This window comes from Zootoca vivipara, chromosome 3, assembly GCF_965207765.1.
Source record: "Zootoca vivipara chromosome 3, rZooViv2.hap1.1, whole genome shotgun sequence".
In the NCBI taxonomy this organism is placed as follows: Eukaryota; Metazoa; Chordata; class Lepidosauria; order Squamata; family Lacertidae; genus Zootoca; species Zootoca vivipara.
In genome coordinates this window covers 86058652-86080723 of record NC_142586.1, presented here as the reverse complement: position 1 = coordinate 86080723, position 22072 = coordinate 86058652, and the positions used below count along the sequence as shown (strand labels likewise).

The 22072-nt window shown below is 43.7% G+C and overlaps 1 long non-coding RNA gene across 1 annotated transcript in view; it reads left to right on the top strand.

The window, feature by feature from the left end:
• Positions 1-5738, top strand: part of LOC148686338 (uncharacterized) — a 29745-nt gene extending 24007 nt beyond the window's left edge. Inside the window, exons 2-3 of the long non-coding RNA XR_015949116.1 lie at positions 4999-5160; positions 5257-5738. This is a non-coding gene — a long non-coding RNA (uncharacterized LOC148686338). The remainder of the gene's footprint in view (positions 1-4998; positions 5161-5256) is intronic.
• Positions 5739-22072: the final 16334 nt, after the last annotated feature.

The following is a 22072-nucleotide window of genomic DNA, read 5'->3' as shown; positions in this document are numbered from 1 at the left end:
GGAATGGAAACCAGTCCCGTGAATATGATTTGTATTAGTTCACACTGTTGTTTTCTTCTAAATCTGCAAATGATATGCAGTTAATAACTTTTAAAAACATTATTTTGACATTTCTTTTACATTGAAATGAATGTAAATCATGCAAATTGTTGCATAAGTTATGCAGTTGCCATAACACATGTTAAATAGCAGGCAGCGACACAAACAACTTAGCATTTGGTGGACCCTGAACTGCAGCAGAAACAGTGCTGATTGCGATTAACGCAGGTTGGAATAGAAATTGTGATGCTATGTTGCATCCCTAATCAAGGTTGCTTCAATTCATACATTACTATGTCTTTTTTTAGCAGAACTGCTTGATCTTTTCTCTCACATCATGCAAAAACTCTGTGCTACATTTCACATTTTATACATCTGTAGTAGCCTTTCTAGGCAGAAGCTGGAGCATTCTTCCCAAATGAAAACAAACATTCTGCATCAAGGAAAACCAGAATTGGGGCTGAAAGTAACAGATCGTACACATTTATGGTTTTTCCCCCCTGATGAGAATCAAGGATGAAGTAAACGTGCAATAATCTCGAAGAAACAAAGCTGGACAGGTTCAAAAGTGGCCAGAGGCAAGCCTAATTACACTTCATTTGCATAGATCTTAAAGCCCACACAAGATGCAAGGCGGCACAGATAATAATACCTTAGCTTAGTCCACACGTACAGTACTTACTTTCTCAGGCATTGCCACCTCCATGGATAATACCAGCAGTTAGTTAGAAACATTCTGGTTGCACTTCATTGTCCTATTTATATGATTCTTGAATTCATAATTCCTGGCTTTTGCTCTTGTTTTTCTCTTCTAAAAGCAAGGCATGGGGGTGTTGTGGTTTGTTTGTTTTTCTCAACACTTTGCCCCAATGAAAAAGAATGATTGGATGAATGCATACGACAATTTACCAAGTCCATGTAAAACCTCGTGGCAAGGCAGTCATGATATTGAGCTAACAGGATTGTCCTTTCATGGGCAGCATGTACACCATTTTTGCTTCCCCCAAAGAATCCTGGGAATTGTAGTTTACCCCCACAGAGCCACAATTCCCAACACCCTTAAGCTACATTTCCCAGGATTCTTTGGGGGAAGTCACATGGCGTATCCACCATCCTAAAGTCTGAACTTTGGGCTCCTTGAACACCAGCCTTGGCTTTGGGAAATCAGAAAGAATCCATGCCTCGCTGAAGGAGGCTCCCACATTTTCTGCAAATTTGTTCCCACACTGCCTAGGGATGCTCTCACACCCTCCGCCCAAGCTGCTTACGTCCCGATGGCGCTGGCCACAAGTGGATAATGTGAATGCAACGTCTGCCAAGGACATTGGGTAACAGAGCAGAAGGTTTCCAGCCAAATGGCACAGTGTAACTAGATCAGCTACATGCAGTGCTATCCCAACTGGGTTGCCTCTGGCTGACCCATTCCTCCTCCTATTATTTAATTTTGTTTTGCCCCTGTTGCAGGCTAGGTACTGTAGGCACAGGGACAACATGGTCCCTGCTCAGCTGGTTTGCAGAATTACACAACCTGACTCAAGTCGCGGCCTTTCCTGCATTCAGTTACATCTAATGGCTGGACGCAACCTCTGGACCAACTCTGAAAGCACCCAGAGACATCTTAAAATCAAAGGTGCCATCAGAAGAGGACCTTGGGACAGAAGTCCAGGGCTCCTCCAAGCAGAAGGGGAAGTAATGCACATTAGCTCATCCCTGCCCCCCCCAATATCTAGTCTCTGAAATTACCTAACCACATCACTGCTTACACGTTGCAAAACAAAGTTCCAGGGGCCATAAACTTCCAGCTCTATGCTTCTATGACAACTTCCTACACCTGCAACTTTTGAAAATTCATTCTGTAATAATTTAGAATTTTTAAAATAAAAATAAAAAATCCTTCCAGTAGCACCTTTGAGACCAACTAAGTTTGTCATAGGTATGAGCTTTCGTGTGCATGCTCACTTCTTCAGAAAGCTCATACCTATGACAAACTTAGTTGGTCTCTAAGGTGCTACTGGAAGGATTTTTTATTTTTATTTTGACTGTGTCAGACCAACACGGCTACCTACCTGTAATTAGAATTTTTAGTTGGGCATCGAAGGTGAGTTGATTCTTTTTGGTTTTGTTTTGGGTTGTTGTTGTTTTTAATAAAAAAAACCCATTTTTTCTGATTCCTAGTTGACAGGAGAAAATATGACACATAGACCCAGGGAACTTAAACAAAACTTATCTCTTCTGGCAAATTATATTGATTAATAGCTGAGAAATCCCTTTACAAAGGCACCTGGAGAGAGGAGACTGTAGGATTTAATACAATGAAGCCCGTTGTAAGGTAGCAGCAAAATGAAAAGGATGCTGAAAATCAGCATACAGTACTCCACTTGTGCTTTTGACAGAAGTGCCATGTTTCTTGGTATTGTAGCTCAATATTTCCATCTTTTGCACTCCAAAATTCTTCTGTAGCTATTATGTATTATTTATATTTACTCATTGCCTCGTGATAGAGATTCCTTGGGTGGCATGCAGTAGCCAAGACTGCACCCGCTCCCCATGAATGTAAAGGGGAAGTTAGCATGAGGCTGGGGAACCCATGGCCCCAGTTGTTGTTGGACTCCAATTCCCATCATCTCCAGCCAGCCTGGCCAATGGTCAGCCATTAACGGAGTTGTAGTCCAACCATATCTGGAAGGCCACATCCCTGCATTGGCACTATAGAGCCAACTCTACAAGTGAAGCTGGTACATTTTTTTCCAGGTGTTGAGTGGATGGCTGGCCTGTGACTGGCACATCCCGGTTCTTAAAACCCAGGCAGTCTCTCAGCTTTCCTGCCTCTAAACCTGGCCCTGTGGAGCAATATGAGGAGATCAGAAAAGCTGGACCTCAGGTGCCTCAGATGCCTTCAATCCCATTCCTACACCTGTATAGTTACTTGGATTTGTAATACACAGGTACAGTGGTACCTCGACTTACGAACGGCTTGACAACCGAATTTTTCGACTTACGAATGGGGGTAATGGCTGCGCGCTTACGAATGTCTCGACATCTGGAAAAAAACCGCGGCAGTTTTAGATAGGGGTTTTTCGACTTACGAATTTTTAGATAGGGTTGCTTCGACTTGCGAATTTTTCCATTTTCAAGGCATTCCTATGGGAAATTTCCAATGGCGTTTTTCGACTTACGAATTTTTCAACTTATGAAGGTGCCTTTGGAACGGATTAAATTCATAAATCAAGGCACTTGTTCTCATGCTCTGCAATTTGGTTCTCAAGTTACATATGCTCTCTCACTCAGTCTGGCTGCGGTTGAAGAGTTTCAGATTTATGCTGCTGCTGGCGAGACACTAGCCAGACCCAAAGGTTATAGATTTGCCTAGAATCCCACCATTCATCTTGCAAATGTCATGTAAACTGGAAATGCAAGGTGCAAACTCCAACTCTCCAACTGTTTACTTCACTGGATGTATGAAACCATCACAGCAAAAGATCCGACTTAATTTCTTAGAAAGTTAGAAAAGAAAATCCACCTATTGAATCTGTGACAGCACAAAGATTCTCTGTCTGGCTTCCACCCATCCTGCAAGGAGGAACCTGCTATCACATCCACAAGCAAAAGGGCTTTCAAACTGGTGGACTCACATTGACTTATTATTATTATTTAATAATTTCTATTAAATTTTCTGTTTTACATTTTAGAATATTCATTTAAACAACCTTAAAATATCAATGACCTCCCTTCTTCTCTTTCCATGGTTCATTTTGCACAACATAAATCCTTACATAAACTAAATCATTCAGTATTCCATTACTACATCCATCAAAACTTATTTACACTGTTGAATTTATCTTAATGCTGCGAACGTTTTCAAGTGTACACAACCCCCCCCCAATATATTCAATAAACATTTTCCTATCTTCTTTAAACGTATGTTCTTCTTGTTCTCTTATATGTTAGTAACCCACATTGACTTAAAGTGGGTTGAACCAGTGGTAACAACACCATTATATTCTTATTTGTTTGAGGTTATTTTCCCACTTCTTAAGTGAGGGAGTGGCGAAAAACACCAGAGATTTGGCCAGATACAAATGTAGGCAGGGCTCCTGAACCTTACATAGTTGTGTAGGAGAGGGGATTTTGAACTTCTTTCACTCCTCCGTGACAAGTTGCACCTGCCTGAAAACCCTCTTCTATTCAACTTTGAAAGATACAGGCCAGGACTCGGCCAGGACTCTGCCTGGAATGGTATCTTTGGGCACCAGCTGGTGCTCCAGGACTCTGGCAGGGTCTTGGACCTCCTTTAAAACAATCTGGCCGGGGGTTCCGGGTCCTGACAGGCTGCCCCGTCCTCTCTCAGGGGATGCTTACTTACTGGCTCCTCTACTAGGTTAGAGGGGTCAGATCTGTCCCAGGCGGGGGACAGATGGCTGGGGAACCAATGACTAAGCAACCACTCACATTTTATTTGTATTTTAATAAAGTTGTGGCCAAAATTAATGCCAAAAACCCTTAAACAAAATTTATGGTGTATTGTGTGAGTTATTGGGGGGACATCTTGGTACCTCGGCACGCAAGAGGACAGTAAGTGAGTTCCAGGAGGCAGCTTCCACCTCCACCTCCACCACCAACACACCTTCCTCTGGAATTGAAAAGCTGGTGAACACCTGCTTAGCTGGCCCCGCGCTGGAGTTAACCTGCCCCAGGCACAAATTGGCCAGGCTGGTTCAGAGAGGCATAATTTAGATCGCTCCACGTCTGTGGGTGAGGCTTTCTGTTTTATGGAACATGTACACCCCACCCCACCCCCGCTCTCCCCCTGCTGTCTCCATGCAATTTTCAATCCCGCTATGCCTCTTTCATGGACTGAAAGCGCGCACGCACACACACACACACACACAAACACACTGCTCTCTTTTTTACTCCTTTAACAGAAACAGGCCTTTTATTTCTTTACCTCTTTTTCTGCAGGAGCTGCTTGACAATGAGAAGTCTGAGGCCTTCGCAAGGCTACAGAAACCTGTTCTCAGCCATGTGGTTGTCTGCTGCTCGCTCACGCTGCGCTGGCAATTTTCAAAGCTGTCTATTATCAGCACGTTAATAACCTTTCATAATGCTTAATTACTTGGAAAGGTAATCAGTCCTGGGGTAATTATTTAAGAGGCATGCCCACTTTGTTCGCTCCTGGCAAAGACTTCTGTTCTCTTTTCTCTTTCTCCCATTCTTCAGATGACTGATGGTGCTTCGCGGCGGCATCCATTTGTGTACGGAGCAGGCCCAGGGAATTTCTGGCTGTAACCCTTCCCCTAACTGGCCTCCCCACTCCCACAAGCCTCCTCAAATCTACAAGCCAGCTTAACCGTAACGTCTGGACGTCTTAGCTCCTGCGGTACTGGGTTTCCGAAAAGCAGACCAAGCCAATTTTGTTTCAGTCTGGTTCTGACCTTGTGCCTCGCAAACGAAGACACCTTCCGCTGGGCCTGATCCTTCCACAGAGCCCAGCAGCTTCTATGAGGTGGTTAGGCATCAACTAACACTAAACCCAGACTTGGAGCTAAGCATGCAAAATGGGAGATGGATGCCTGCAAACACCAGGAGTCATTAATCAAAATTTATATTATATTGCACTTTTAAATGCTATATAACTACTTTGCAAGCCTTAGCTCACCCACAAGCAATAAAAAAAATTAAAACTACCCATAATTGGATAAGCCATTGTTATTTGTATTTTTTAACAGACTGGAAACTCAGGATATGTTCATTTATTTGCTTACTATTTTTTTAATCCTGCCTGTTGGAAAATTATTTTTCCCCTAAGGGGTGGGGGGTGGGGGGGAGAAGTCCTGTAATCAAGCAAAGGAGATGGGGATGAGACTCTGGCAACGTACATACCATGCATTTAAAGCACATAACTTGACCCGAAGAAGCCAGGGAACTGTAATTTACCCGTTGACACACTACAGTTCCCAAGCTTCTTTCGGGGAAATAATGTGCTTAAATGTGTAGTGTGCGCACAGCCAGAGAGAGAGAGAAAGAGGAAGAGGAAGAGAGAGGTCATACCATCAGGCATACAAAAAATATACATACAAGCTAAGGGGAGTGGAAGAAAAAGTTAAGAGTGCCATCAGTTCTGAGAGACGGCTGAGGTACAGGGGGAAGCCAGGCTGATCTGATGGCCTTCCTTGAATAGCAGGTGGAGGCCCTTGTTCATTTGGCCAATGGATGGGGCCAGAGTCCTTTCCCCTTTGGTTCCACAATCCCAGAGTTAATGGTGGTTGCAGCAGGGTCTTCTTTGTGGAAGGGATGGGGAAGCTCCCTGCAGCTGCAACCCCGTCTGCTGATGGAGGGAGAGAAGATTGGTCTTGCCTTTCCTATGATGATCTTTCTTGGACGGAGTGGGTGCCCTTCAGATGTTTTGGACTACCATTCCCATCAGGCCCAATAGAAATTGTATTCCAAAACATCTGGTGCGCACCAGGCTGGCGAAATCTGCCGCATGGTCTTTATTTGATATCCTCGGTAGAGCTAAACCAAAAAATTGGAGAGTGCTCTGAACAACAGATCTTGGGGAAGAGCTGAATTCACAGTCAAAAGCATCATAACTTGCCGGCACAGTAGCAGCATCCAAATGAATACAGGTATTGTGAAGCATAATCCATACTGCTTAACTTTGGCTTACTCTGGGTTTTGTGGGGCAATTCTTTGCAGTCCTACCTGTAGCTGTTTTTCACTTTTGAGGACAATGTTGCCGTTGTTATTAAGGTGTTGTCTCCATGAAGGAAAGTCATTTCTTGGGAGCGATGAAATGCAGGGGTATAGATAACTCAGTCATGAGAATGAACTTGTTGGCTGTGTTTTCTTTCTCCTAGTTGTTTCACATCTGCAAGGATTTCTGTGATCCTAGAAAATGTATTTCCTCGCACAAATGTGCAAGGTTGCTGCTTATGATGGTGCCAGATTTTTTTTATGTTCATGTCAGGGGATCTCTGAAGTAATTGCCTTTGTGATTTTTCTTTAAACGTAAAGGTAAAGGTACCCCTGACCATTAGGTCCAGTCGCAGACGACTCTGGGGTTGCGGCGCTCATCTCGCTCTATAGGCTGAGGGAGCCGGCGTTTGTCCACAGACAGCTTCTGGGTCATGTGGCCAGCTCATGACTAAGCCGCTTCTGGCGAACCAGAGCAGTGCATGGAAACGGCGTCTACCTTCCCGCCAGAGAGGTACCTATTTATCTACTTGCACTTTGACGTGCTTTCGAACTGTAATTGAATTAAACACTGGAATTGCTACTGTTCAAAGAGCAAATTTGGCTGGTGTTTTGGTTGCCAATTAAGTGATTAATCTGCTGCTCCCAATGAGTCCATCAATATATACTACCTATGAAAACTGAGTATGAATCTGTGTTGCAGATTAAAGTTTTCCACTGCTATCACCAAATGACTCTCACCTATTCTATGCAAGAAAAAACTGGTGCAGAAGTGTAAGATAGAGAACACACACACACACACACAGCAGACAATAAATATATAAAACAGACAACACTCGTAATTTACAGATTTATATAACAATTACCGGTATGTGGATTTATACAACTGTTTATAAAAACTTGGAAAAGTTTAGGAAAACTTTTCTTTCCTATTCCTGTGTGTTTAACATGTGTTCCACACAGCTATAATGGTTTAGAGTTTTAAGAATTCCTTTTCAATATTATAACAGTAAAAATAGCCACTCTTTCACACATATCCAGTTACAAAGCTTGGATCAAAGTTGATAAATAGCTGAACAATGAGCAAGAAGTGTGATGCTACTACAAAGAATGCTAATGCAATCTTAACAGTAACATAGCAACCAAATTATGAGAAGTGCTGGTTCTGTTTTGTTCTATTCTTGGGAGTGTAGTGTCCAGCTCTGGGTACCACATTTTAAGAAGGACATTGAAAAACTGGACTATGTCCAAGGATGATGAGGCATCTGGAATCCAAGTCCTAATAGAAATTGGTGGGAGCAGCTGGGCATGCTTAGCTTAGAGAAGATAAGATTAAAGAGAGATGTGATAGCCTTCTTCAAATATCTAAAGGCTAGGCTCATGCCAAGGATGCCAAGGTATCATTGCTTCAGCAGGCAGGACAAGGCGGAAGTGGCAAGAGAGTGGATTTCCACTAAACATCAGGACAAACTTCCTAATGCTAAAAGTTGTTTCACAGACTGGCCCTGGAGGTGATACACTTTGCTTCATGACAGGCATCGAAGTAGAAGCTGAATAGCCATCTGACATGGTTGCCATTGCTCCTCTTTTTTCCAGGACACGTCCTCTTTTGCAAGGGTAAAATTTGAGACAATTTGCATTTATTTGCTTTGAACAGCCATCATAGCGTCCTCCTTTTTGCTCTTCAAAATATGGCACCCCTAATGGTCGCTATAGGTGCACCCTACATTAGAGGGCTGGACTAGATGACCCCTAAGATCTCTTGGAAGTTCCAATTCTAAAATTATAGGATCCAACTTGCATTTCATGACCTGTGACTGTCCTCGACTATCTATTTTTTGCATGGAAAATCGTGCTTCTTGTTGAATAGGTACAAATGTTCCTATGTAATTAGTGCAAAATAATAATAATAATAATCATCATCATCATCTTGTGTGGTGCTTCCTATCTCATCCTTCCTTCTATACACTCTCTGGAAAAGGTGCTAATATTCTCTGCTATTAAAAAACATAATATCTGGATTCAGGATTTGCTACACTGTGATCCTGAACACTGTCTGTTTTCTCATCCTCTCAAAATCACACCCAATACAATGACATCTTGGGGTACTTCAGGATCTCTCCTCCCTCTCTTCCCCATTTCCTTTTTCTTTTTTTACACACTGCATGTAACTCATTAGAAAAGTGCATGAATGGAATTGCAGGAGTTGAGAGTTGCATGTAATTCCCAGGAGGGGGGGGGAGCACCTGTGGACAGAGAACGCACAATTATTTCAGCCAGCAAGACACTAAAAACTGACAAGAGTGATGATGCAGACACAGGCCAAGACAGGTAGATGAGAAACTGAAATCCCAGTCCTGTCGACTCCACAAAGTCTGAAGGGATCTGAAAAGGAACCTCAAATTTAGTCAAGAAAAGGTTGTATAAGCAAAATTCCCATACCATAGATTTCCAGCCAGCCTCTGCTGTAAAACGGCTGGATCAAGTTGCGTCGGGGAAAGGAAACGACAACCTTTCCCCAAAGCAACTTGATCCAGGCCTTTTCATGACTTGCAAAGGATGCCAATTTGCTGTCAATAAATGAAGTAAACAGTTTTGCTCCACCTTCATACTAGTTCCCACTATTCTGATTGGTTCATTACAGATTTGGTACATTTTTATTCCAACTTTCCAGAAAAAGGAGGAGGAGGAGGAGGAGGAGGAGGAGGAGGAGGAGGAGGAGGAGGAGGAGGAGTGCCCAAGGCCACTAACAACCAAAAAAACAAGACACATTAGAAAATAACCAATCCACATAACATAGTAAGCAGCGACATAATAAAGCCAAGTAACCGTGTTAAGGGAAAAGAAGCCAAAATAGAGTCAAGAGGGGGAGGAGCTTAACAGCAAGCTCAGCATGCAAACTTTGCTCCATCTCCAGATAATGCAGGCTCTTTTTGTTTTCACCCTGTAATCCAGGAATGGCAAACATGTGGCCCTCCAGATGTTGTTGGACTCTAGCTCCCACCACCCCTGACCATTGACCATGCTGGCTGGGGCTGATGGGAGTTGGAGTTCGACAGCATCTAGAGGACCACAGCTTACCCACCCTTCCCAATACAATAGGCTGCTGCAGACCAGATATCTAGGGCCATTAAAGATTGGGTGGCTGCTGAGTCATTAATATGTTCTGTTTGCGGGCTTCCCGGAGACACTTGGCTATCCACTGTGGGGTACAAGATGCAGGGCTCCACAGCCCTTTGTTCTGCTGCTGCCGGGCTTGCCTTATGTTCAAGTCAAACTTGGGGCTCATCTACATATTTACCGCTGAATTTGAACAAACATCAGTCTGCAGAAAGCCTAATCGGTGTTTGTTCCAGTTCGGCGGCAAACAGCGGGTTTCCCCAGGGAAAGCAGTGCAACAAAAGAAAAACCTCTCAGAGGAAAACATGAGGCAAATGCAGGTGTGGACGAGCCCTTAGTCACACATACACCGTGTTCCGTTTTTACAATCCTCCGCCAGGAAACAAAAATAAGATGCTTATCAATTCCCAGGGCTGGTCCACCCATCATACAAGCAGACTTCAACCGGGCACATCAGGAGTTGTGCAGAACTTTCACCTAGACCCTGGCTTCAGTTTGCTCCGTGGCTCTGAACATTCGAGTCTACAGTATATACAAAGCAGCAGCAACCCACTGCTATTTCGTTTGCCTACTTGAGCAATCTGCAGCATGTGTGTGTGCGCACGTGTGTTTATTAGAAGTCGTCAATTTGCAAAATAGCCCTGGGGGGGTGAGGATCACACTTTTTAAAGCGTAATGTTCACCCCATGGAAATGTAGGGACTTGCCTGTGAATGGGAACTGGCTGTCTTTGCTCTTCTTTTTGAGCTGCTGCCAGAGCCCTTGGAAAACAACATTGCTGGGTTCAGCTCCTTAATATTCGTACGCAGGAGAAGATAACCTGCACTTACATATTCAGATCCAGTTTTCTCGTGGGAGTTATTCCACCTAGAAATTCATCAAGCAGCATCAGAAAGAACCTTCTAGTCCCCTCTCTCCTTTGAATGGCAGTAGCTTTCCACACCCCCGGTTGTGGGGGGGGGGCATTCCTAAACCCCCTACCTGAAAGAGTTCATTTTTAACTGAAGATACCAGGGAATGAACCTGCATGTAAAGCACCTGTTCTGTTTTGGAGCTATATATATGGACCATCCCATATCCTGCACCTGGTGTTAGTCCACTAGATGCGTTCCTCCTATGAATTCTGGATTCATTGGGACCATGGTAGGATTAAACTTCCCTTCCTTACCCCTTCTGGCCTTGATGCTGTTCAACTCTTGATGCTGCTCAATTCCAAGGCTACTATTTAGTAACATAACTAAAGTGTTTGCTGTAACTGCAGTCACACAGTTAACATCAAGTTGTTTATTGGCTGCATGAACTATAGCTTCAATCTCACCCAATGTCCACGTGTTCACCGAAAATATGAAGGCAAGACCAGGGGAGCAGGATCATGTCTACAGTCCCTGTCCCCAACCTCTGTCCATCTCTGGCTTCTCCGACCTGCACACACAGCCAGCACCTTGACTTAGAGCAGTGATGGGCAACCTTTTGAGCTTGGTGTGTCAAAATTCACCAAAAAACCGAGCATAACTTGGGTGGTGTGTCACTTGGAGAAAAAAACCATAATTTCGTGATATTTATAGTTTAAATAACAAAAAGGTATAATTGCAATATATAACTGTATTTAATAAACCAAAAACTAATTATTTAACTTACCTGCTTAGTTCAGTTCATTAATATGAACAGAGAGATCTGTAAAAAACATCAGGGTGTTGACCCACTTATCATCATTGAGCTGAGGAAAGTTTCCCAGATCCTTATGCTCAAGAAATACCTTAATTTCTTCAAAGCACTCCACAAAGCGCTTTTTTGGGGGGGGGTTGAGCTTCTTTGGGGGAGCTGTTGACCAAAGTTTTGGAGCTTGTGGGGGGGGCGCAAAAGTATATACCACCACCACCACCAACAACAACAACAACATTACTGATGTGTTTTACCCTCTCAGGTAAAAGCAGCTCTGTTGGCGGGATTTGCCATCTGTCCAGGGCCCATGATATGGTCCTGATCCAGACTCAATTCCCCTGAAGCTTTTTGTGTGTGTGTAATGCAAAAGACGGGACACGGGTGGTGGTGTGGGTTAAACCACAGAGCCTAGGGCTTGCCGATCAGAAGGTCGGCGCTTCGAATCCCTGCGATGGGGTGAGCTCCCGTTGTTCGGTCCCAGCTCCTGCCAACCTAGCAGTTCGAAAGCATGTCAAAGTACAAGTAGATAAATAAGTACCACTCCAAGCGGGAAGGTAAACGGCATTTCCATGCGCTGCTCTGGTTCACCAGAAGCTGCTTTGTCATGCTGGCCACATGACCCGGAAATTTTACGCCGGCTCTCTCGGCCAATAATGTGAGATGAGCGCCGCAACCCCAGAGTCGGTCACGACTGGACATAATGGTCAGGGATCCCTTTACCTTTAATGCAAAAGACAATGATGCTGGGAGATCACTCATTATATTCAGTTTGGGCCTGATTCAATATTCCACGAGAGCCTTAACCGTACACACTTCAGTCTAGCAAGGCCGCTAGCTGTCCAAGCATTTGTTCAACCACTTTCCCCCCATAAAGCAGTTCCCTTTTTAAGAAACACAATAACCCTACCATTAATCTGTGTGTAATGGAGAGATGGGATTCTCTGCATGCCTGGTGCATGACATACGCTCAGAGAAGGACTGAACAAATTCTCTTGTCAGAGTCTTTCTATTTATCACCCTCGCTTTCTGTTTCCTTGTGGTTGTTCTCCCTCGGCTTCAGAGAGTGAAGTTTGCTGCACAGCAAAGAAGATGTTGATGTACCAATGTGTGTGTGCTTTAAAATCCCACACTATGAATATACCCTTTTGTGTGCATGCACACTTCTTCAGATACTAGTGTGCATGCACACGAAAGCTCATACCAATAACAAACTTAGTTGGTCTCTAAGGTGCTACTGGAAGGAATTTTTTTTATACTACGGCAGACCTAACTGTAACTATGAATATATCCTGTTTCTCTGCATGTGTCTGTGCTTATTTGAGGTTAGTTGGTTAGTTGGCTAGTTGGCTAGTTAGCTAGCTAGCTAGTTAGCTAGTTTGTTGCATTTATACCCCACCTTTTTTTCTCCAAGGGGCTCAATGTGGTGAACATGATTCTCCCCCATCTCATTTAATCCTCAAATGAGGATTAGGTTAGGCTGAGAGGCACTGACTGACCCACTGAGCTTCATGGCAGAGTGGGGATTTGAACCCTAGAGCCCCATGTCCTAGTCTGACACTCTAACCCAGGCATCCCCAAACTGCGGCCCTCCAGATGTTTTGGCCTACAACTCCCATGATCCCTAGCTAACAGGACCAGTGGTCAGGGATGATGGGAATTGTAGTCCAAAACATCTGGAGGGCTGAGGTTTGGGGGTGCCTGCTCTAACCACTACACCACACTGGATCTCAAAATCCACCAGACACCTTGACTTTGCACATGCACAGGAACATAGGCAGCTGCCTTGTACTGAGTCAGACTCTTGGTCCATTTAGCTTAGTGTTGCCTACATTGGCTGGCAGCAGCTCCCCAGGATTTCAGACAGGGATTCTCTCCCAACCCTACCTGGAGATGCCAGGGATCGAACCTGCGACCTTCTGCATGCAGAGCAGATGCTCTAGCACTCAGACTCTTCTTATGTTCTTAGGTTCTTCTCATAAATCTCTTTCCACAAACTCAGAACTAGGGATAGGCTTCTCTGCTTCCAGGCTGGTTTTACTGCTTAGATATTATCAGATTACTCGGAGCAGAGAGAGGCTGCATATCTTCTCCTTGGCAGTGCTACAAGGTTGAGATGACCTGGAACTTGCTCTGACTTGGAGTTCAGCCATTAAAAAAAGCAATCTGAACGCTTAAAAGCTGGGCTGAACTGCAAGCAACAGTTGATTGTCCTTAGATTTTTTTCGTGGGGAGGGGAATATTTGATTTTAGGCAGGTGTGGGTAGCCTGTGGCCCTCCTGATTATTGTTGGACTGCAACTCCCATCAGCCTCAGCCAGCATTCTCAGTGGGCTAGATTGCAAGAACATCAGGGGGGGCACATGTTCCCCACCCCAAATCTCACAGTTGCAAAACCTTTCAGGATGAAGAACCAGAACTACTCATTTGCACCCGCTGTCTCTTTTCACACTGCCCTTTAGAATTGGCCACAATGACTACCATTGAGGGAAACTAAGAATATTTATTTTTTAAAAAAAACCTGATAAAGTTAAGACTCCACCTGCTTATTTATATACACCAAGTGAAAACTATTTAAACCCATTCGGGCTCGAAATGCCTTTGCAGTGAGCTTCTTCGTCTAGAGTGCAACAGGGAATTTATGGTGCACTAAATACCAACTTGGCTGGAAACATATTATATTATTTTATTTATTCACCATCTATTATCAATTCTGAGCACAGGAAAGTTGGCAATCCAACATGGTCTCCCCTCTCCCAAGCCACTTTTTGCCTATGGAATCCCAAACACAGATTCATACAAATGTATTCGTGTTCGTAACTTCACAGCAGGATAAGAGCAGGGGATTTCCAAGCAGAGTAGCTGTGAGTGAGGAAAGGGTTAAACAAGCCCACCCCCACCTGCTGCTGCTGCTGCTTCTCTATTCCAGATTTTCCCTCTTGGATTTATATATAATTTATATCTCACCCTTCTGCACTACCTTCTACTAAAGGCAGTTTACAATAACATGCATATAATACATTCTGTTCCTGAGCTACGTTCTTGGATATCTTACCCAATACATATTTCCCTAAGGATGTCGTCACGCTGCAGTCTGCATGATGGCAAAATGAATGACAGCATGACGACAAACTGGGCTTTCAGAGCTGCTGGGCCATTGCAACAGCATCAGAGGGAAAGGGGAATGGAGACAGGGACAGGCAGGTGTTGCAGGGCAGAAAAGAAAAGAGTGGGTAGCCCAAGCTGGCAAGCGAAAAGCCAGGCAGTCCAGGCTACTGAGTGGAAGCTTGGAAAGGTCTAAGGGGGAGGGGTGGAATGATTTTGGTGGGTTCGGGGTGGTTTGGGCGAGATGTAAGGGGAAGGATAGCTTTGGCAAGGAGTGAGGGGAGGGGTGGCTTTGGTGAGAAGAGGGGAGAGAGGGTGGCTTTGACAAGAAGGTATGGGGAGGGGCTAGTTTTGGTGAGGAGGAAGGAGATGAGGCTTTGAAAGGGGGCTCACCCCCTAATACAATGGGACCTCGACTTACGAGCTCCTCGACATCCGACGTTTTCGACTTACGAGCGGAGAAAGTGGCCGCGCGCTTATGATTTTCTCGACATCTGAACGGAAAACCCCTTCACGGCTAGATGCGGTTTCCTCAACTTACGAGTTTTTAGATGCGGTTTCCTCGACTTACTAATTTTTCCGTTTCCAATGCATTCCTATGGGAAACCGCTTTTCCTATGGGAAACTCGACTTACGAAGTTTTCAACCTACGAGTGTGCATTCGGAACGAATTAAATTCGCAAGTCGAGGTCCCACTGTACACTTATAAATATTTTAGGCATGCACCTGAAGACAAAAATAGTGGAGAAAATTCATCCTCCTTAGGTCATGCCTCTAAATAAAGATTGGTTTGTAAATGAACTTTTAAAATTCAAAGACTCCTCCCTCCCCCTGGTGACTTTCCACATAATAATTGTGTTTTATGAACTACTCAAAAAAAGGAGAGCCTTTGATCGTAATTTGCTGACGTCTTTCCTCAGTCTCTCTCTCTTTTTCTAAATTACCAGTGACTCTTCTTCCTTTTGGTGCCCAGTCCCTGAATGACTGGAAATGATGTTCTCGGGAAAATGTACACATTTTGCTGAAAAGCAACCCTACAGCTTCTTTAGAGGAAGGTCATATAAACAACACAGCAATAATGGTTACAGGTTTTGTGTGGTTTACCTCAAGACGTCACATCTGTTAACCGAGGAAAATCAGGAAGTCTGTTGCAGTAACTCAGATCTGTTTGTAAGAAGGGGAAAACATTACTACCTCTTGACTTTCACTGTCAGTTCAAAGAAACTTTCAGTCTTCCTTTTTGGCTGTACCATATAAGTGGAGAGAGACAAATACAACTTCGAAAGCAGCTTTCCTCAGTTTGGTGCCCTCCGGATAGTTTGCACTATAACAACAGATGGTGGAATAATTTGATTCAGGTTGAATTTATGGTGAACCTACTCAGTTCTCACTTTCTGAAGCAATAAGTGAAACAAAACACAACTGTCCTTCAAAATTCGCACTTCTCTGAATTTTGCACTGTAGTTCTCCAGCCAAGTAATGTGCACAAAAGTGCAAATCCTGGCTTAAAGTGTTTATAGACATGCATATAATACAGTAGTGAAAATAGCATACAAAAATGCATTATATGAGAAGAAACTGCTTTGCAGAAATGTGTATACTAATTAAATTTCTATACAGTGGTACCTCGGTTTACAAACTTAATCCGTTCTGGAAGTCCGTTCTTGAACCGAAACTGTTCTTAAACTGAGGCGCGTTTTCCCTAATGAGGCCTCCTTATATATAAATCCTGCTGCTGGTGTCCTTCTACCATGCTTTTAGGAGACAGCCCTGTTTAGGGACGCTTTTAATGTTTAATAGATATTTGTATTTTAATGTCTGTTCAAAGCCGCCCAGAGTGGCTGGGTAAAGCCAGCCAGATGGGCAGGGTATAAATAATAATTTTTTATTATTATTACAGTTGTGACATCCTGCAGAATTTGTTTTCAGTCAAGATATGTGTGCATGTGGGGGGGGGACACACGACACTTCCACCAGATTTAGGACATATGTCTTTGAAGAGACACTTATAGCCAGAGTGGGCAGCACTAGGGTAGATGGGCCAGTGATCTGACCCTTAATAGGGCAGTTCATATTAGTGGATTTTCTCTATTCCATTTGTAATAATGCAATGTTATTTGATAAGAAAACGTAGGGCCACCTCCTGAAGGCAGCAGAAACTGAACAAAGCACTTATGCTCCCTGATTTACATTTCTCTTGTTATTTCAGAATGCATAGTCCCTAAGGAAGGGATGGGGAATCTGTGGTCTTCCAGATGTTGGACTACAGTTCCCACAATCCCTGACTGTAGCCATGCTGGCTGGGACTGATGGGAGTTGGAGTCCGAAAACACCTGGAGATAGTGGAAAGAGATATAGCTGAAGGAACTGAAGGCTAAGAGCCACTGATTGTGAGCTAGAGTGAGAAAACAGCCCTTCCACCTGGCTGGTTGATGTCACGTCTCTGGTTTTCTCCTCCCTCCCCTCCCTCCTTCACCAGGGGCTGGGTGTGTTTGGGGACTACAACTCCCATCATCCCTAGCTAACAGGACCAGTGGTCAGGGATGGTGGGAATTGTAGTCCAAAAAAATCTGGAGGGCTGAGTTTGGGGGTGCCTGCCTTAGAGCATCCTTCCCTAGGCTCATGGACTCTAACACCCATCAGCTCCAGCCAGTGTGTGCTGACAGAAGCTGCAGCCCAAAACTTTAGGAGGGCACCTACTTGGGGAAGGATGGGTGTGTGTTTGGCTCCTAATCCAGCACTACTGTACTTCACTGGGAAGCACTTCAGGCTCAGCCCATTCTCATGCTTCTCTGCACCACGCGTTCCTCTGTTTGATTAGTTAACCATTCTGGCTCTTTCCCACATGGTGATACTGATGTCATGTTGGGTGAGGTCCTGTACGATACCTCTCTGGATCTCTTTTCTCTCTGTTGGTCTTCTGCCCAGTACATACCCACTAAGCAGCAAACATGCCTCCAGTGTCTGCCTTTCACCGATCGAAGGATGATGTCCCCAATGCAGGGGGGATGTACAGCTCAAAAAGGCCATTTAAAAAATAAACAACAAACCCTGCTTTAGTTGTGCAATCTAAGTGCAGAATTTCTTGATTTGTGATTTCATCTTGCTCTGTACTGTGCTAATAGCTCGGAGGTATTGCCTGATTACATTTTCCCAGTTCATTGATGTGCCAGCAATAACTTGTCCTCGTTTTCCAGCCTCCAAATAAGATGGAAAGCCGAACAGTTTAGTAAACGTGGGCACCTCTACAAGTTCATGTCTTTCCACAATGGGGTCACAGGGGCCTTGCATCACAAAGAGGGTGTGCAGATACGTACATTCTGTACATGCCTATTCCCCGCCCACAAAGTCATGGATATTGATTGCTATTCCCTGGCTTGCAGTCCACACCACAGAGTTCAACAGATTGTATCCAGAAGTCCTCCCCAGCTTAATCACTCCTTCTTCCACTGTCTTCTTCAGTTCTGGGCAGGGACACAGGTATTGCTCTACAGTACCTGTATGCACACACCTTTTAAAGAAAGAAATTCCCAGGAAGTGTACAAGAACGCAAGAGCAAATATTACCAGCCTTATCCAGATGGTTACCAAGATTCGCAATAAGCAAAATGGAAGCTTGTGCTTTTGCCGGGGTAGGGGTGCAGTAGAATCATAGAATCATAGAATCATAGAGTTGGAAGAGACCACAAGGGCCATCCAGTCCAACCCCCTGCCAAGCAGGAAACACCATCAAAGCATTCCTGACAGATGGCTGTCAAGCCTCTGCTTAAAGACCTCCAAAGAAGGAGACTCCACCACACTCCTTGGCAGCAAATTCCACTGCCGAACAGCTCTTACTGTCAGGAAGTTCTTCCTAATGTTTAGGTGGAATTTTCTTTCTTGTAGTTTGAATCCGTTGCTCCGTGTCCGCTTCTCTGGAGCAGCAGAAAACAACCTTTCTCCCTCCTCTATATGACATCCTTTTATATATTTGAACATGGTTATCATATCACCCCATTTCTATTTTTTGGATACCTCCAATAAAGGGTTTTGTATTTTTATTTTATTTTATTCCTTTCTATTATTTTCTTAATTTTTATTTAGACGAATCTGTTTTTTAAAATTTTATTCTATGTTGAAAAGTTTCAATAAGAAACAAATTTTAAAAAGAAGAAGCATCATACAGCATCAGACCAAAGGTCTCTCAGTGAATCTAGTTGGGGGGATGGATCCTGAACACTCTCTGTGAGCCACCTGACAGGTGGGTGGGGTCATCCTGTTGTTATCAATCACCTAATGTCACCATAACATCAGGTGATTCGACTTCAAAGGAAAACTAAGTGTGCTCCCAATTCTGGCTTTCGTGCATTGTAGGCAGGGCTTGCATTTAAAGCTGTACCTACAAAGGAAGGCAATGCATTATTATTATTTTTTTTCGGGGGGGGGCAATGACACATTTGGTATCAGTGCCTTTGGCCTAGTTTTCACTGAAGCTGTAACCCAGTGGGCTAGGCTGTACCAAATGTCAACTCACACAAAATAACTTCCCCCAAAGAAATTGGGCACCTCAGAGGCTGAAGTCCCGTAAAGTCGAATCCATCTCGCTGGCATGCAGTTCTCTATGTGGAGGGGCTTTTATGTTTAGTACTGAGCAACATTTAGTTACGTGAGTTCCCATCTGCAATCTTTCATTGGCTCTGTGTGCATATGTTTGTAATGTATAGATGTATAACCTACAGATACCCGGTATCTAAAACATTTTTAGCTTCTCACGGCCTGTTTCTGGGTGGGACTATTCCTGATCATCTGGATTTAATCTTATTTCATTCTCAAGGAAAAAAAATGCTATTTTAGTGTTTTTGCGTCTAGTGTAATGGAATCTGTGTTCCTTCATTCTGTTTCTTTTTCCACGCTCCTTTTGCTGATCAAAGGACTTTCATCCAAAACCATTCCATGACATAAAAACCAGCTTGTTTAGCCTGTAAGATGTATTATGTAAATGAGCACTCCTACTCTTCCCTTCACCCACATTTTTAAAACCTTTTTGCAGCGGGCAAAGGAAAGAACACATTTCTTTTGGATTACGTGAACATAGAGGAGGCCTGCTGGATCAGACCAAGGGAAAAATGCTATAAATCACCTTGTACACAGAGAAAACTCAATTCATGAGCTGGAACAGACCAATGAGAACTACAGCCAATGACCTGGCTCACATTTCACCTAATCACAGTTTGTATGAATTTGTGGACCTATCCAGCAGACTATAGTTTGTTTGCTGCCAGCAAACTGTGATGTGAAGCAATGGTTTGTTGTTGGTTTTCAAACTATGTCTTAGTCCAACCATAGATTGCAGTTATGTCTGAACCCAACAGCCTTGCTTAGCCATGTTTGGCAACCCAGCCCCAAACTACACAGGCACGAGGCAAAAGCAGCTGGAAAACAAAACGAGTGCCGGAGATAGAAGCCACGGCTTGTTTGCTCATTTGAGAGGTGATTTGTGGGTTGTTGAACACACCACTGTTAAAACAAAACATGCCTTAGCATTATGCACAAATGGAGCTATTAGAGAGCAATCACAATGCTTGACCCAGGAGAGGTTATAGCTGCAGGTGAAACCAGAGCGAGGGATGCCTGGAGAGATTAATCATCATAAAATGACATGAGACACATCTCTTGGACTATTGAGTAGACCGGAACAGAGCGCTCCACCAAATTCCCCACTTCTCTGAACATTGCAAGATGCAGTTCTTGAAAACATATCACAATAGTTGAAAACATGGCACAAAAAGCATTTGAATGCACATTTTTAGAGAAAAAAGAGATGCAAGGTGATTGTACGCACACACACGTCTTACGGGCAGAAATAGTAACAGAGATAAGAAACAAGCAATTCACCCATCCCCTAACCATAGCTCAGTATATTATTTGCACACAGAAGGTCATTAACAGGATCTCTGGGTGGGAAAGATCTTTGCCTAGGACCCTGGAGACTCACATCCAGGTAGCTTGACCTATAATGAGGCTGGTCTTAGGATGTGGGTGTGGTCCTGTGGTTAGACAGAAGGAATTCTTTGCTCTCTTCCAATCTTAGGATTCTGTTCCCAGCTCTGCTGTTGATTAGTTCTTGTTGATGGCTTCTGGATGACTTCCCAGAGGGATTCTTTTGTTCCCCTGCATGTACAACAGGCCTGTTGGCTGCTTTGCAGGGCTGTTGTGAACTTTAATTAATCAAGGCTTGCAAAGTGCTTTGATGCTCCTGGATGAAAGGTGCTGTGTAATTGCAAAGTGTTATTAATATAATCCAGAACTTCGCACGCTGTCTTCACCTGGCAGGAGGGGTGATGAGATAGGATCAGCTTGTGATGCATACATTAACGGAAGCTGCCCAAACATGACTTTCTTCATGCTTATTAACAGCTGCTGCAGTTACTATCCATCCAAGCAGAGTCCCACCCAAATGCCCACTTCTTGTTATTGCGAGACAAGGATGAAGTTGGTCCCATGGAAAGTCAGCAACAACAATCCTCTAGCATTTCTTCAAAGTATAATGAGATACTGATATGGTGAAATTATGAGTAGTTTTCATTTAAAATTGTACCACAGTATTTAGACCTCAAATCAAACAGCATTTTAAAAATAATGATCATGCATTAAAAAACCGTTTATCCCCATGTCTGATTTTATGAACTGGGGTTTCCCCGCAATGCCCTTTCTCTTATCCGTCAGAATATGTTGGTGGGGAGAAGCCTTGATCACAACAAGAATCACAGAATTGTGGAGCTGGAAGGGACTCCAGCAGTCATCTAGTCTAATCCCCTGCAATGCAGAAATCACAGATAAAGATGAAGGCTGGCTCCATTCCCTGTCTGTATCAATGAAGTTAATGTTTGATGTTTCACTATGTTTTATATATGCTGTAAGCCATCCAGAGTGGCAGGGGAAACCCAGCCAGATTGGCAGGGCAATAATAATAATACCCCGTAGTAATAGTAGTAGTAGTAGTAGTAGTAGTAGTAGTAGTAATAATAATTTATTATTTATACCCCGCCCATCTGGATGAGTTTCCCCAGCCACTCTGGGCGGCTTCCAACAGAACAGAACATTAAAATGCAATAACCTATTAAACATTAAAAGCTTCCCTAAACAGGGCTGCCTTCAGATGTCTTCTAAAAGCCTGGTAGTTGTTTTTCTCTTTAACATCTGGTGGGAGGGCATTCCACAGGGCGGGTGCCACTACCGAGAAGGCCCTCTGCCTGGTTCCCTGTATAATACATCATCTGTGTATTATAATATTTACGTATCGCCAATTCATACAATAAAACACGGCGGTGTACATAGGTACATACAACCAAGGATAAAACACAATAAAAACAACACAAAAATTATAAAAATGACTGGCTGATCAAAAATATCAAACCACTGAACAGGCCTGCCTGTGGTGCAAGAACTGAACATGCCACAGCTTTGAGGCAAAAGCCCC